Source organism: Natator depressus, chromosome 7 (assembly GCF_965152275.1).
Source record: "Natator depressus isolate rNatDep1 chromosome 7, rNatDep2.hap1, whole genome shotgun sequence".
Lineage (NCBI taxonomy): Eukaryota > Metazoa > Chordata > Testudines > Cheloniidae > Natator > Natator depressus.
Window position 1 is genome coordinate 56,261,174 of NC_134240.1, and position 11,166 is coordinate 56,272,339.

Consider the following 11,166-nt stretch of genomic DNA (forward strand, 5'->3'; position numbering starts at 1 on the left):
TAATGCGCATGATAATCAAGGTGGGTCATTTCCAGCACTAATCCAGGTTTTCTCACCACCACCCCCCCCCCCACACACACCCCCTCCAAAAACCACACACACAAACTCACTCTCCTGCTGGCAATAGCTCATCTTACAATGTGCACAGCAATAATCCAAGTTTAACCAGAACGTCTTGGGGGGGGGGTTTGTAGGAAAAAAACAAGGGGAGATAGGCTACCTTGCATAATGACTTAGCCACTCCCAGTCTCTATTCAAGCCCAAATTAATAGTATCCAATTTGCAAATGAATTCCAATTCAGCAGTTTCTTGCTGGAGTCTGGATTTGAAGTTTTTTTGCTTTAAGATAGCGACCCTCATGTCTGTGATTGCGTGACCAGAGAGATTGAAGTGTTCTCCGACTGGTTTATGAATGTTATAATTCTTAACATCTGATTTGTGTCCATTTATTCTTTTACGTAGAGACTGTCCAGTTTGACCAATGTACATGGCAGAGGAGCATTGCTGGCACATGATGGCATATATCACATTGGTGGATGTGCAGGTGAACGAGCCTCTGATAGTGTGGCTGATGTTGTTAGGCCCTGTGATGGTGTTCCCTGAATAGATATGTGGGCACAGTTGGCAACGGGCTTTGTTGCAAGGATAGGTTCCTGGGTTAGTGGTTCTGTTGTGTGGTATGTGGTTGTTGGTGAGTATTCGCTTCAGGTTGGGGGGCTGTCTGTAGGCAAGGACTGGCCTTTCTCCCAAGATTTGTGAGAGTGTTGGGTCATCCTTCAGGATAGGTTGTAGATCCTTAATAATGCGTTGGAGGGGTTTTAGTTGGGGGCTGAAGGTGACGGCTAGTGGCGTTCTGTTATTTTCTTTGTTAGGCCTGTCCTGTAGTAGGTGACTTCTGGGAACTCTTCTGGCTCTATCAATCTGTTTCTTCACTTCCGCAGGTGGGTATTGTAGTTGTAAGAATGCTTGATAGAGATCGTGTGGTGTGGTCAGGGTGAAAGCTGGAGGCATGTAGGTAGGAATAGCGGTCAGTAGGTTTCCGGTATAGGGTGGTGTTTATGTGACCATCGTTTATTAGCACTGTAGTGTCCAGGAAGTGGATCTCATGTGTGGACTGGACCAGGCTGAGGTTGATGGTGGGATGGAAATTGTTGAAATCATGGTGGAATTCCTCAAGGGCTTCTTTTCCATGGGTCCAGATGATGAAGATGTCATCAATATAGCGCAAGTAAAGTAGGGGCGTTAGGGGACGAGAGCTGAGGAAGCGTTGTTCTAAATCAGCCATAAAAATGTTGGCATACTGTGGGGCCATGCGGGTACCCATAGCAGTGCCGCTGATCTGAAGGTATACATTGTCCCCAAATGTAAAATAGTTATGGGTAAGGACAAAGTCACAAAGTTCAGCCACCAGGTTAGCCGTGACATTATCGGGGATAGTGTTCTTGATGGCTTGTAGTCCATCTTTGTGTGGAATGTTGGTGTAGAGGGCTTCTACATCCATAGTGGCCAGGATGGTGTTATCAGGAAGATCACCAATGGATTGTAGTTTCCTCAGGAAGTCAGTGGTGTCTCGAAGGTAGCTGGGAGTGCTGGTAGCGTAGGGCCTGAGGAGGGAGTCTACATAGCCGGACAATCCTGCTGTCAGGGTTCCAATGCCTGAGATGATGGGGCGCCCAGGATTTCCAGGTTTATGGATCTTGGGTAGTAGATAGAATATCCCAGGTCGGGGTTCCAGGGGTGTGTCTGTGCGGATTTGATCTTGTGCTTTTTCAGGAAGTTTCTTGAGCAAATGCTGTAGATGCTTTTGGTAACTCTCAGTGGGATCAGAGGGTAATGGCTTGTAGAAAGTGGTGTTGGAGAGCTGCCGAGCAGCCTCTTGTTCATATTCCGACCTATTCATGATGACAACAGCACCTCCTTTGTCAGCCTTTTTGATTATGATGTCAGAGTTGTTTCTGAGGCTGTGGATGGCATTGTGTTCTGCACGGCTGAGGTTATGGGGCAAGTGATGCTGCTTTTCCACAATTTCAGCCCGTGCACGTCGGCGGAAGCACTCTATGTAGAAATCCAGTCTGCTGTTTCGACCTTCAGGAGGAGTCCACCTAGAATCCTTCTTTTTGTAATGTTGGTAGGCAGGCCTCTGTGGATCATTATGTTGTTCAGAGGTATTTTGGAAATATTCCTTGAGTCGGAGACGTCGAAAATAGGACCTACTGACCGCTATTCCTACCTACATGCCTCCAGCTTTCACCCTGACCACACCACACGATCCATCGTCTACAGCCAAGCTCTGCGATACAACCGCATTTGCTCCAACCCCTCAGACAGAGACAAACACCTACAAGATCTCTATCAAGCATTCTTACAACTACAATACCCACCTGCGGAAGTGAAGAAACAGATTGATAGAGCCAGAAGAGTTCCCAGAAGTCACCTACTACAGGACAGGCCTAACAAAGAAAATAACAGAACGCCACTAGCCGTCACCTTCAGCCCCCAACTAAAACCCCTCCAACGCATTATTAAGGATCTACAACCTATCCTGAAGGATGACCCAACACTCTCACAAATCTTGGGAGAAAGGCCAGTCCTTGCCTACAGACAGCCCCCCAACCTGAAGCGAATACTCACCAACAACCACATACCACACAACAGAACCACTAACCCAGGAACCTATCCTTGCAACAAAGCCCGTTGCCAACTGTGCCCACATATCTATTCAGGGAACACCATCACAGGGCCTAACAACATCAGCCACACTATCAGAGGCTCGTTCACCTGCACATCCACCAATGTGATATATGCCATCATGTGCCAGCAATGCCCCTCTGCCATGTACATTGGTCAAACTGGACAGTCTCTACGTAAAAGAATAAATGGACACAAATCAGATGTTAAGAATTATAACATTCATAAACCAGTCGGAGAACACTTCAATCTCTCTGGTCACACAATCACAGACATGAGGGTCGCTATCTTAAAGCAAAAAAACTTCAAATCCAGACTCCAGCAAGAAACTGCTGAATTGGAATTCATTTGCAAATTGGATACTATTAATTTGGGCTTGAATAGAGACTGGGAGTGGCTAAGTCATTATGCAAGGTAGCCTATCTCCCCTTGTTTTTTTCCTACAAACCCCCCCCCCCCCCCAAGACGTTCTGGTTAAACTTGGATTATTGCTGTGCACATTGTAAGATGAGCTATTGCCAGCAGGAGAGTGAGTTTGTGTGTGTGGTTTTTGGAGGGGGTGTGTGTGTGTGTGGGGGTGGTGGTGGTGAGAAAACCTGGATTAGTGCTGGAAATGACCCACCTTGATTATCATGCGCATTATAAAGAGAGGTTTCAAAGAGGGATGGGCTATTACCAGCAGGAGAGTGAGTTTGTATGTGTGTCTGTGGGGGGGGGAGAAGGGTGAGAAAACCTGGATTTGTGCTGGAAATGGCCCTCCCTGATGATCACTTTAGATAAGCTGTTACCAGCAGGACAGTGGGGTGGGAGGAAGTTTTGCTTCATGGTCTCTGTGTGTATATAATGTCTTCTGCAGTTTCCACGATATGCTATGCATCCGATGAAGTGAGCTGTAGCTCACGAAAGCTCATGCTCAAATAAACTGGTTAGTCTCTAAGGTGCCACAAGTACTCCTTTTCTTTTTTCTTTTTACGAATACAGACTAACACGGCTGTTACTCTGAAACCCGTTTTTATTGTGAATACAAAAAGAGTCAGAGTAAGCAGTCAGTCATAGCTATAACATTCCATTCACTCACACATTCATACACACACACACAAGTTCTGCAAGGTTGTTATAGTTCCCAGCCTAGGAGTTGCATGTGCCAAGTCACTGGCCAGGTGGCCTGGACACGAGGATGGAGCAGGGCCTTATCAGATGCACATCCGATGCTCCTGGAAGTTGGTTGCAGAACCAGACTCAAAGTTCTCAGTCTTCAGGGCCTGATTTTATAAGGATTTATCCTCATACAAGTCTATAGGGTTTGCTTCAACATACTGTTCTCATGTTTGAAGTGATAATTAATCACTGTTCTTACATTAGAAGTGATAGTCAATCACGCAGATAGCTTGTTGTTATTTTGTTCTTTGGCTCTTCGGCCCCCGTCCTTGGGGCGGTTGTGGGTGAATTCCGGTGTGCCCTTGGGGTTATCGGACTATCTTACCCAGCTCATTCTTCGGCCAAATGGTCCTGGGTAGTTTTTTTTATTTTTATTTTAAGGCTGGCACTTCAACCCTTTATTATTCATTAAACATCCATCCGCAATCACTCTCTATTTTCTTTAACATGTTTTTTATTACATCTACATTTTATTACCTATTTATTTTTTAACATAACCATTCTAAAATCATTGGGGCATGACAGACTTCAATAAATCCATTCATACCATTTGTCACGTATGGGAAGAAAACAAGCAAGATAATAGTAAGAGAGTGGTTTCAGAGTAGCAGCCATGTTAGTCTGTATTCGCAAAAAGAACAGGAGTATTTGTGGCACCTTAGAGACTAACAAATTTATTTGAGCATAAGCTTTCGTGAGCTACAGCTCACTTCATTGGATGCATTCAGTGGAAAATACAGTGGGGAGATCTATATACATAGAGAACATGAAACAGTGGGTGTTACCATACACACTGTAACCAGAGTGATCACTTAAGGTGAGCTATTACCAGCAGGAGAGCAGGGGGGAAAAAACCTTTTGTAGTGATAATCAAGGTGAGTCATTTCCAGCAGTTGACAAGAATGTCTGAGGAACAGTGGAGGGTGGAGGGGGGGGGAAATAAACATGGGGAAATAGTTTTACTTTGTGTAATGACCCATCCACTCACAGTCTCTATTCAAACGTAAATTAATTGTATCCAGTTTGCAAATTAATTTCAGTTCAGCAGTCTCTCCTTGGAGTCTGTTTTTGAAGTTTTTTTTGTTGAAGAATTGCCACTTTTAGGTCTGTAATCGAGTGACCAGAGAGATTGAAGTGTTCTCCGACTGGTTTTTGAATGTTATAATTCTTGACATCCGATTTGTGTCCATTTATTCTTTTATGTAGAGCCTGTCCAGTTTGACCAATGTACATGGCAGAGGGGCATTGCTGGCACATGATGGCATATATCACATTGGTAGATGTGCAGGTCAACAAGCTTCTGATAGTGTGGCTGATGTGATTAGGCCCTATGATGGTGTCCCCTGAATAGATATGTGGACATGGTTGGCAACGGGCTTTGTTGCAAGGATAGGTTCCTGGGTTAGTGGTTCTATTGTGTGGTGTGTGGTTTCTGGTGAGTATTTGCTTCAGCTTGGGGGGCTGTCTGCAAGCAAGGACTGGCCTGTCTCCCAAGATCTGTGAGAGTGATGGGTAGTCCTTCAGGATAGGTTGTAGATCCTTGACGAGGCATTGGAGAGGTTTTAGTTGGGGGCTGAAGGTGATGGCTAGTGGGATTATCAAAACTTTTTTCTGAGTTCTGGAGAACAAAGTTGTAATAGCAGTTGTCCTAATGTTATCTTATTACTTTAGAGCAGACTCTTTGTCTCAGGACATTTTCCTGCAATTAACACAGACCTTGCAAATTGACAGGCCTGCTTCAATTAGCACAAACTCAGCAGGCTGAAAGAACAGGCTGAGGGACATATTTCTTTCTGATAATACAAGTCAAATCTGGGGTCTATACTGGGCCATACTTTCCCCTAATTTTCACAGTAACAGCATAAAATATATTAATCATTATTTTCATTCATCATAATCCCCCTTTTGACACTAAGATTATTAATCGCCAGTGTCACTTTTTATTTAATTTGCGCAATCGAAAATATTGGGAGACGATTTGGGCCCCTGGCTCTAGCTTTACATACTTTTTTTTATTTAACAGCACATTTGATATATTCCAATTATACAAATACAATTTAAAACCAAAACAATTAGTAGGGGGTGTAACATTACAGATAGTATGCCAGTAGTTGTGGGGGACCATCCGGAAAATATGTCATACCAATGATAAGCCGTTATTTGCTTTTGTGCATTGGTAGTTTTGAACATATCCCCTTTTTCATGCATACTATGGATGGTTCGGTTTCCCACATTGCCTTTTGTTTGTTCTAGGAACTCTTACCTTTTTACCTTTTAACGGGTAATTGGTGAATTCCTGCCATTCAATGCCAAGATTGACAGGGAACTCGGCTAAATCGGTGCTTACAGTAAACTGGGATTTTTCTGGCTGTGGCAAATAGTAAGTGTGGTTATTGGTAAACACAGTACTTACATTGCATTTACATTTGTTTACTGGTGGGTTGCTAACACTTTCATTCTTCCAAAACACCTCTTCCCAGGAATTAACACATACACATTGCCCATTATACAGTACTTTGGTTTTATTATTTAATTTATTCCACATACAAGATCCTAGTGATATATCTTTGCTACAGGGCTCTGGAGCAACAGGTAAGGACAAGCATACCCACTTTTGAGGAGTCCATTCGGTGCAACCTTGGGTGTCCAATACCTTTCCTCCCTCCCCAGCCCACTGGCTCGAGATCCAGGGTAACCAGAAAGATCCCATGTGCAATATGGGGAGTGGGCTGACTTTTTATAGCTTTGCTTCCAGAGACTGTTGATGTGCAATTCTGACAACAATTTCTCCAATTAAAAGGTCTGGTTTTACCATGCTGGAAACTTACTGCATCCTCTCATATTGATAAGTATCAAACAATGACCTTTTTTTTTTTTGCTTTAACAAGTGTATTAAAACCTTAGTGTTTCCCAATATTACCCAAAACATTTTGTGTTTCAAGGTGGACAAAGCAAGTATTTGCATTTCAGTACATTCCATGACTATAGCAGTATGGTTTTGCATTTTTATCTGTTTTTTTTTGCAGCCGCCAGGTGGTAGCATTAAGCTATTGTCACATGTTCCATCTAGCTTTTAAATTACCAAGACCTACTTGGACTAGATCCACATTAGCATGTATCTGTTTTTGTATTAGGCTGTCCTGTAGCTGGGACAGAGAGCTTAATTTATTCTTAATTGCTTTTAAATTCACAGAATTCGTAAGTCCCGCTCCCACTCCAAAACTTCCCAGCATTGTATCCATAAGACCTCTTTTGGCTCTAGTGGGAGGGGAATGGTGGTGCGTTCTTATCCATGCTGAAAGAATGTGAAGGGAATAAGGTATACATTTAGGTTATATTTTGGAAACATTTAACCATGTCCAATCCATGTAAATTTTCATGTTTACCAGAAGGGGGCTTAGTAAAACTTTTACCGGTGTGGTCTGGACCTTGAACAGTGCAGGTTTTTTCATGGACCTTGGTGTATTTCTTATAAATACATACTCCCCCCCCACACACACACTTTTATGCACAAGTATCTGGAAATAGCCATATCTGTGATTTTTTGACTTTTGGACAATATTCCACAATAACTGTTACCAAGGTTCCTGATTTTACAAATCCATCCCAAATGTAGGGGAGTAAGTTAGTATTGATTTAAGCAAATAATTTAATCTGTGAAACATGTGCCCCCTTCAGTTTACTATTCTTACTAATACAATAAAGAAGAGGGCTGAGGAAATCAACTATGGAGTAGGGACCAGTCCACTTTGACTTCAGTGTGTGATGCCTTTTGCCCAATTTCAAATACATTACCTGATCTCCTACTTCCCATAATTGAGAATCCCCAACTTTTTGCTGGTCCATTTTTTGTGTTTATTAGCTCAATAGCTTGATTCACCCTGTACTGTAGGGTGGTTTTATTCTTCTGCAGCTGCTTCAGCCATTGCCAATGCTCGTGAGTCCCCGTTGGGTTTTCCCCTGTCGATTCCACAGTTTGCTCTGGGTCAATAACCAATTTCATGGCTTGCCCAAAGAGAATTTGATACGGCTGGATTCTGGTTCTTAGCCTATTACTGCTACGAATAGCAGCCAGAATAAGCGGCAGCTTCTCAGGCCAGTCTCTGCCAGTGTTATCTACAACCTTTTTTCATACCTCTTTAATAGTACGATTCATTCTTTTCACTTGGCCAGAAGATTGAGGGGCCTGCAGGGTATGTGAAATTTGTGGGTGATTCCCAGAGCACTGAGCACAGAGGTGAATACCTCCCCTACAAATGCCTCTTCGTTATCAGAGTCGATGACCTTGGGCGTTCCTTACCGGCATACCACTTCTGAGAACAGCTTTTTGGCAGCCATCCGAGCACTGTTGTTTCTTTTGGGGAAGGCTTCAACCCATCCTGAAAATAAATCTATAATCACAAGTAAATACCGGAATCCTTCCTTACTTCTGGGCAACTTATTAATAAAATTAATTTGGATTCTATGCCATGGGCCCAGTTGTCGTTGGTGGAGCATCTGAGGTTGATGTGGGGGTTGAGCTTTATCCCTGGCACATTGTACACAATTCTTAACCCACGTTTCTACATCATTTCTTGTGCACTTTTATTCTGCTACTTCCTTTAACCTTTTCAGCATCCCCGCTACTCCTTCAAGCATAAACTGGTGAGCTATGCTCACTAGCTCTTGTTTTTTAATTCTCTTTCATGACTGGCCACACAGGCGAGTTGAAAGGAGAGTTTGTTTTCTTGACAACCCCCTTTTTCTCCAGGTCCTCAATGATCTGGACCAGCTGTGCCTTGGCTTCCCTGGGCTACAGGTATTGCTTCTGTGGTGGTACCAATTCACCTACAATTTTAACACAAGCTTTCATTTTACCACAATCCATTTTCTTTTGGGTCCAGACGGTGGTGAACTTTGAACGCCATTTCTCCGTCTGTTCGGAGGTGAGCGCTGTGGTGAGTCACCTTTTCCTCCTAATTACAATGCTGTTATTATTTTCCATTGGCTGATAGGGAGGGAGGATTTCTAACCTCCATAGGGCACTTCGGGGTAAATCAATTATAATGTTATTTTTAAACAACCAATCCGTACCCAGAATCACATCACTGGTCATATATTTGGTTTGAATTAAATTTCCAGTTGTATTATAGCACTGTATTGAGAAGGGAAAACCTTGTACTGAGAATGGGACTTGCACCCATTCCTGCCCGGTACTGGGCTTCCCTTGAAAAGATTGCAGGATGACAGTTTGTCCTTTGGTGCCGGCTTGGGGGGTTGCTTTAATTAAGGAAACTGCGGCTCCAGTATCAGTTAGAGCCAGTGTAGGAGCTTGGTTACCCTGCTGGACATATATATGTGGTCTTCCTCCTGGATCCCAGGTCAGCTTCCCTGTGAATCTCCACTGTTGTGCTCCTATATTGGGTGGGGATTCTACATCCAGCAGGCCCCTCTAAAAGAAACCTGCCTCTACAGGTGTTTCCTCTGCCTCTGGACCTTCCTCTCGAATAACCTCCACATGGTCCTACCACCCCCTTTGTTACATTCTCATTGGAGAACGTGACCCAATCCAGGGCTGCAAATGTAAGGAGCCCAATCCTTTGTTGTGCCCATGTGCTTCCTGATCTGTTGAACTTGGTCCCTTAAAACAATGAGGTTTGCAGGTTGCCCCGTTGCCCATGTACTAAACCTGGTGGAGTATTCGGGTAGCACAGAAGCAGCGCAGTCTCTAAGAGAGTCGACTAAGTACGGCAGGGTGTCCATGGAATGCTGTGGACCTGCTTGGACCTGCCCTGCTATTGCTTGTAACAGACCCAACGAGTTAGATATAGTTCGGGGTCTTCATTGGGCTCCTGGGCAGTGTTCAGAGTGGCTGCCATCATTTGTCGCCAGCCCAGAGATTGTCCCAGTACTCCAAACAGGTGTATAACTGATGCTACTTGGACCCCAGTTGCGTGCTCCACCATTCCCTGGATACTGGATTCGGCGCAAGCCAGCATCAGCCTCTTAGCCTTCTCTATAGACATATTTTTTCTTAGGGAGGTCTGTAACACTTTCACAACCCATATGGAATAATTTTCTCGGGTAAGGGGCCCCAGAGATTGAGCTATTGCCTGCAAGGCAGCAGCGGACATAGGGGCTATCATGACAGTGGTGGTTCCTCCACTTGGTTGGGTGACAGTGGTGGAGGTTCGAGTTACAACCGCAACCAGTTTGAGTTCCTGATGGGGAATGTTATCCCAATCAGCCCTAGTCCATTCCTCTGCATAATCACCCCACAGGGTGTTATCTTCATAGCTGGGGGAGCTATACGTACGACCTTCTCCCCCTTCACCCACTGTAATGGCTGCCACCTGCAGAGTGGCAAAGCCCAATTTCTGTATCAGGCTCTTAATTAGTTATTTGCAACGATTATGATTTGCGGGTGCTCTGCTCTGCTCCAAGGTTAATTTCTTTACCATGTCTTGGAGCACATGATTCTCTCTTTCAGTTTTCTCAGAGGCTTTTGCCTGGTCTGCCAGGACACACACTCTCTCTCTCCATTCCTGGTGTGCCTCTTTTACTGTTTCCAGCTGGCTCTGAGTATTCGTAGCCAGCACCTTCTAATTGTCTGCTCCCTTTTCCATTTGGTTTAGCTTTTTCTGTAGAGATGCCTTTTCCTCTTTACAGGAAGCTAAGCGGAGGTAAGAATCATTACATGCCTCCCACAACAACCAAATTGCTGCTGCATCTCTTTTGGCAGCACTAGAGGATGTACTGAGCCAATCTATCCTCAAGGTCCGAAATGGTGCAGAGATCAGCTAGGGCTTGTTCAGCCCAAGGTCTCTGCCTGAAGTTTTGGAGAATTTGCTTAAAAGGAGTGATCTCCTTAACAAAAGGTGAGGGTGGGGCTACCTCTGGTTCTATTTCCCCTTCAGGCAAGAGCTTATTCTGCCTTTTCGTGAACATTTTCTTTTAAAAGCTTATTCAAACTTTCCCGTCACACCTGACAGTTCAGCGAGTGACACAGCCTAGATTTCTGGGCTCATCACACCTGAAAGCAGAGATCCTGGCCAGATCTGGGGTAACGACTGCAGTGTGGGCCCAGCGGTATCACAAGTGGAGGTACCAGGAAAGCAAAACCCCGGGGTCCCAATTGTATGACCTCCTCCATCTCACACGAAAGTGGTTGCGAACTGAGTCCCGGAGTCCGGAAGAGATACTAGAGGTTCTGGTCATTGACCGATACATGAGGGGACTACCGCCAGACATTCGCGCATGGGTAAGCCAGAACGAACCCTCCACCTATGAAGAGGTTGTTGCACTGGTAGAGAGGCGAAGGACAGCAAGAGAGCTGACCCG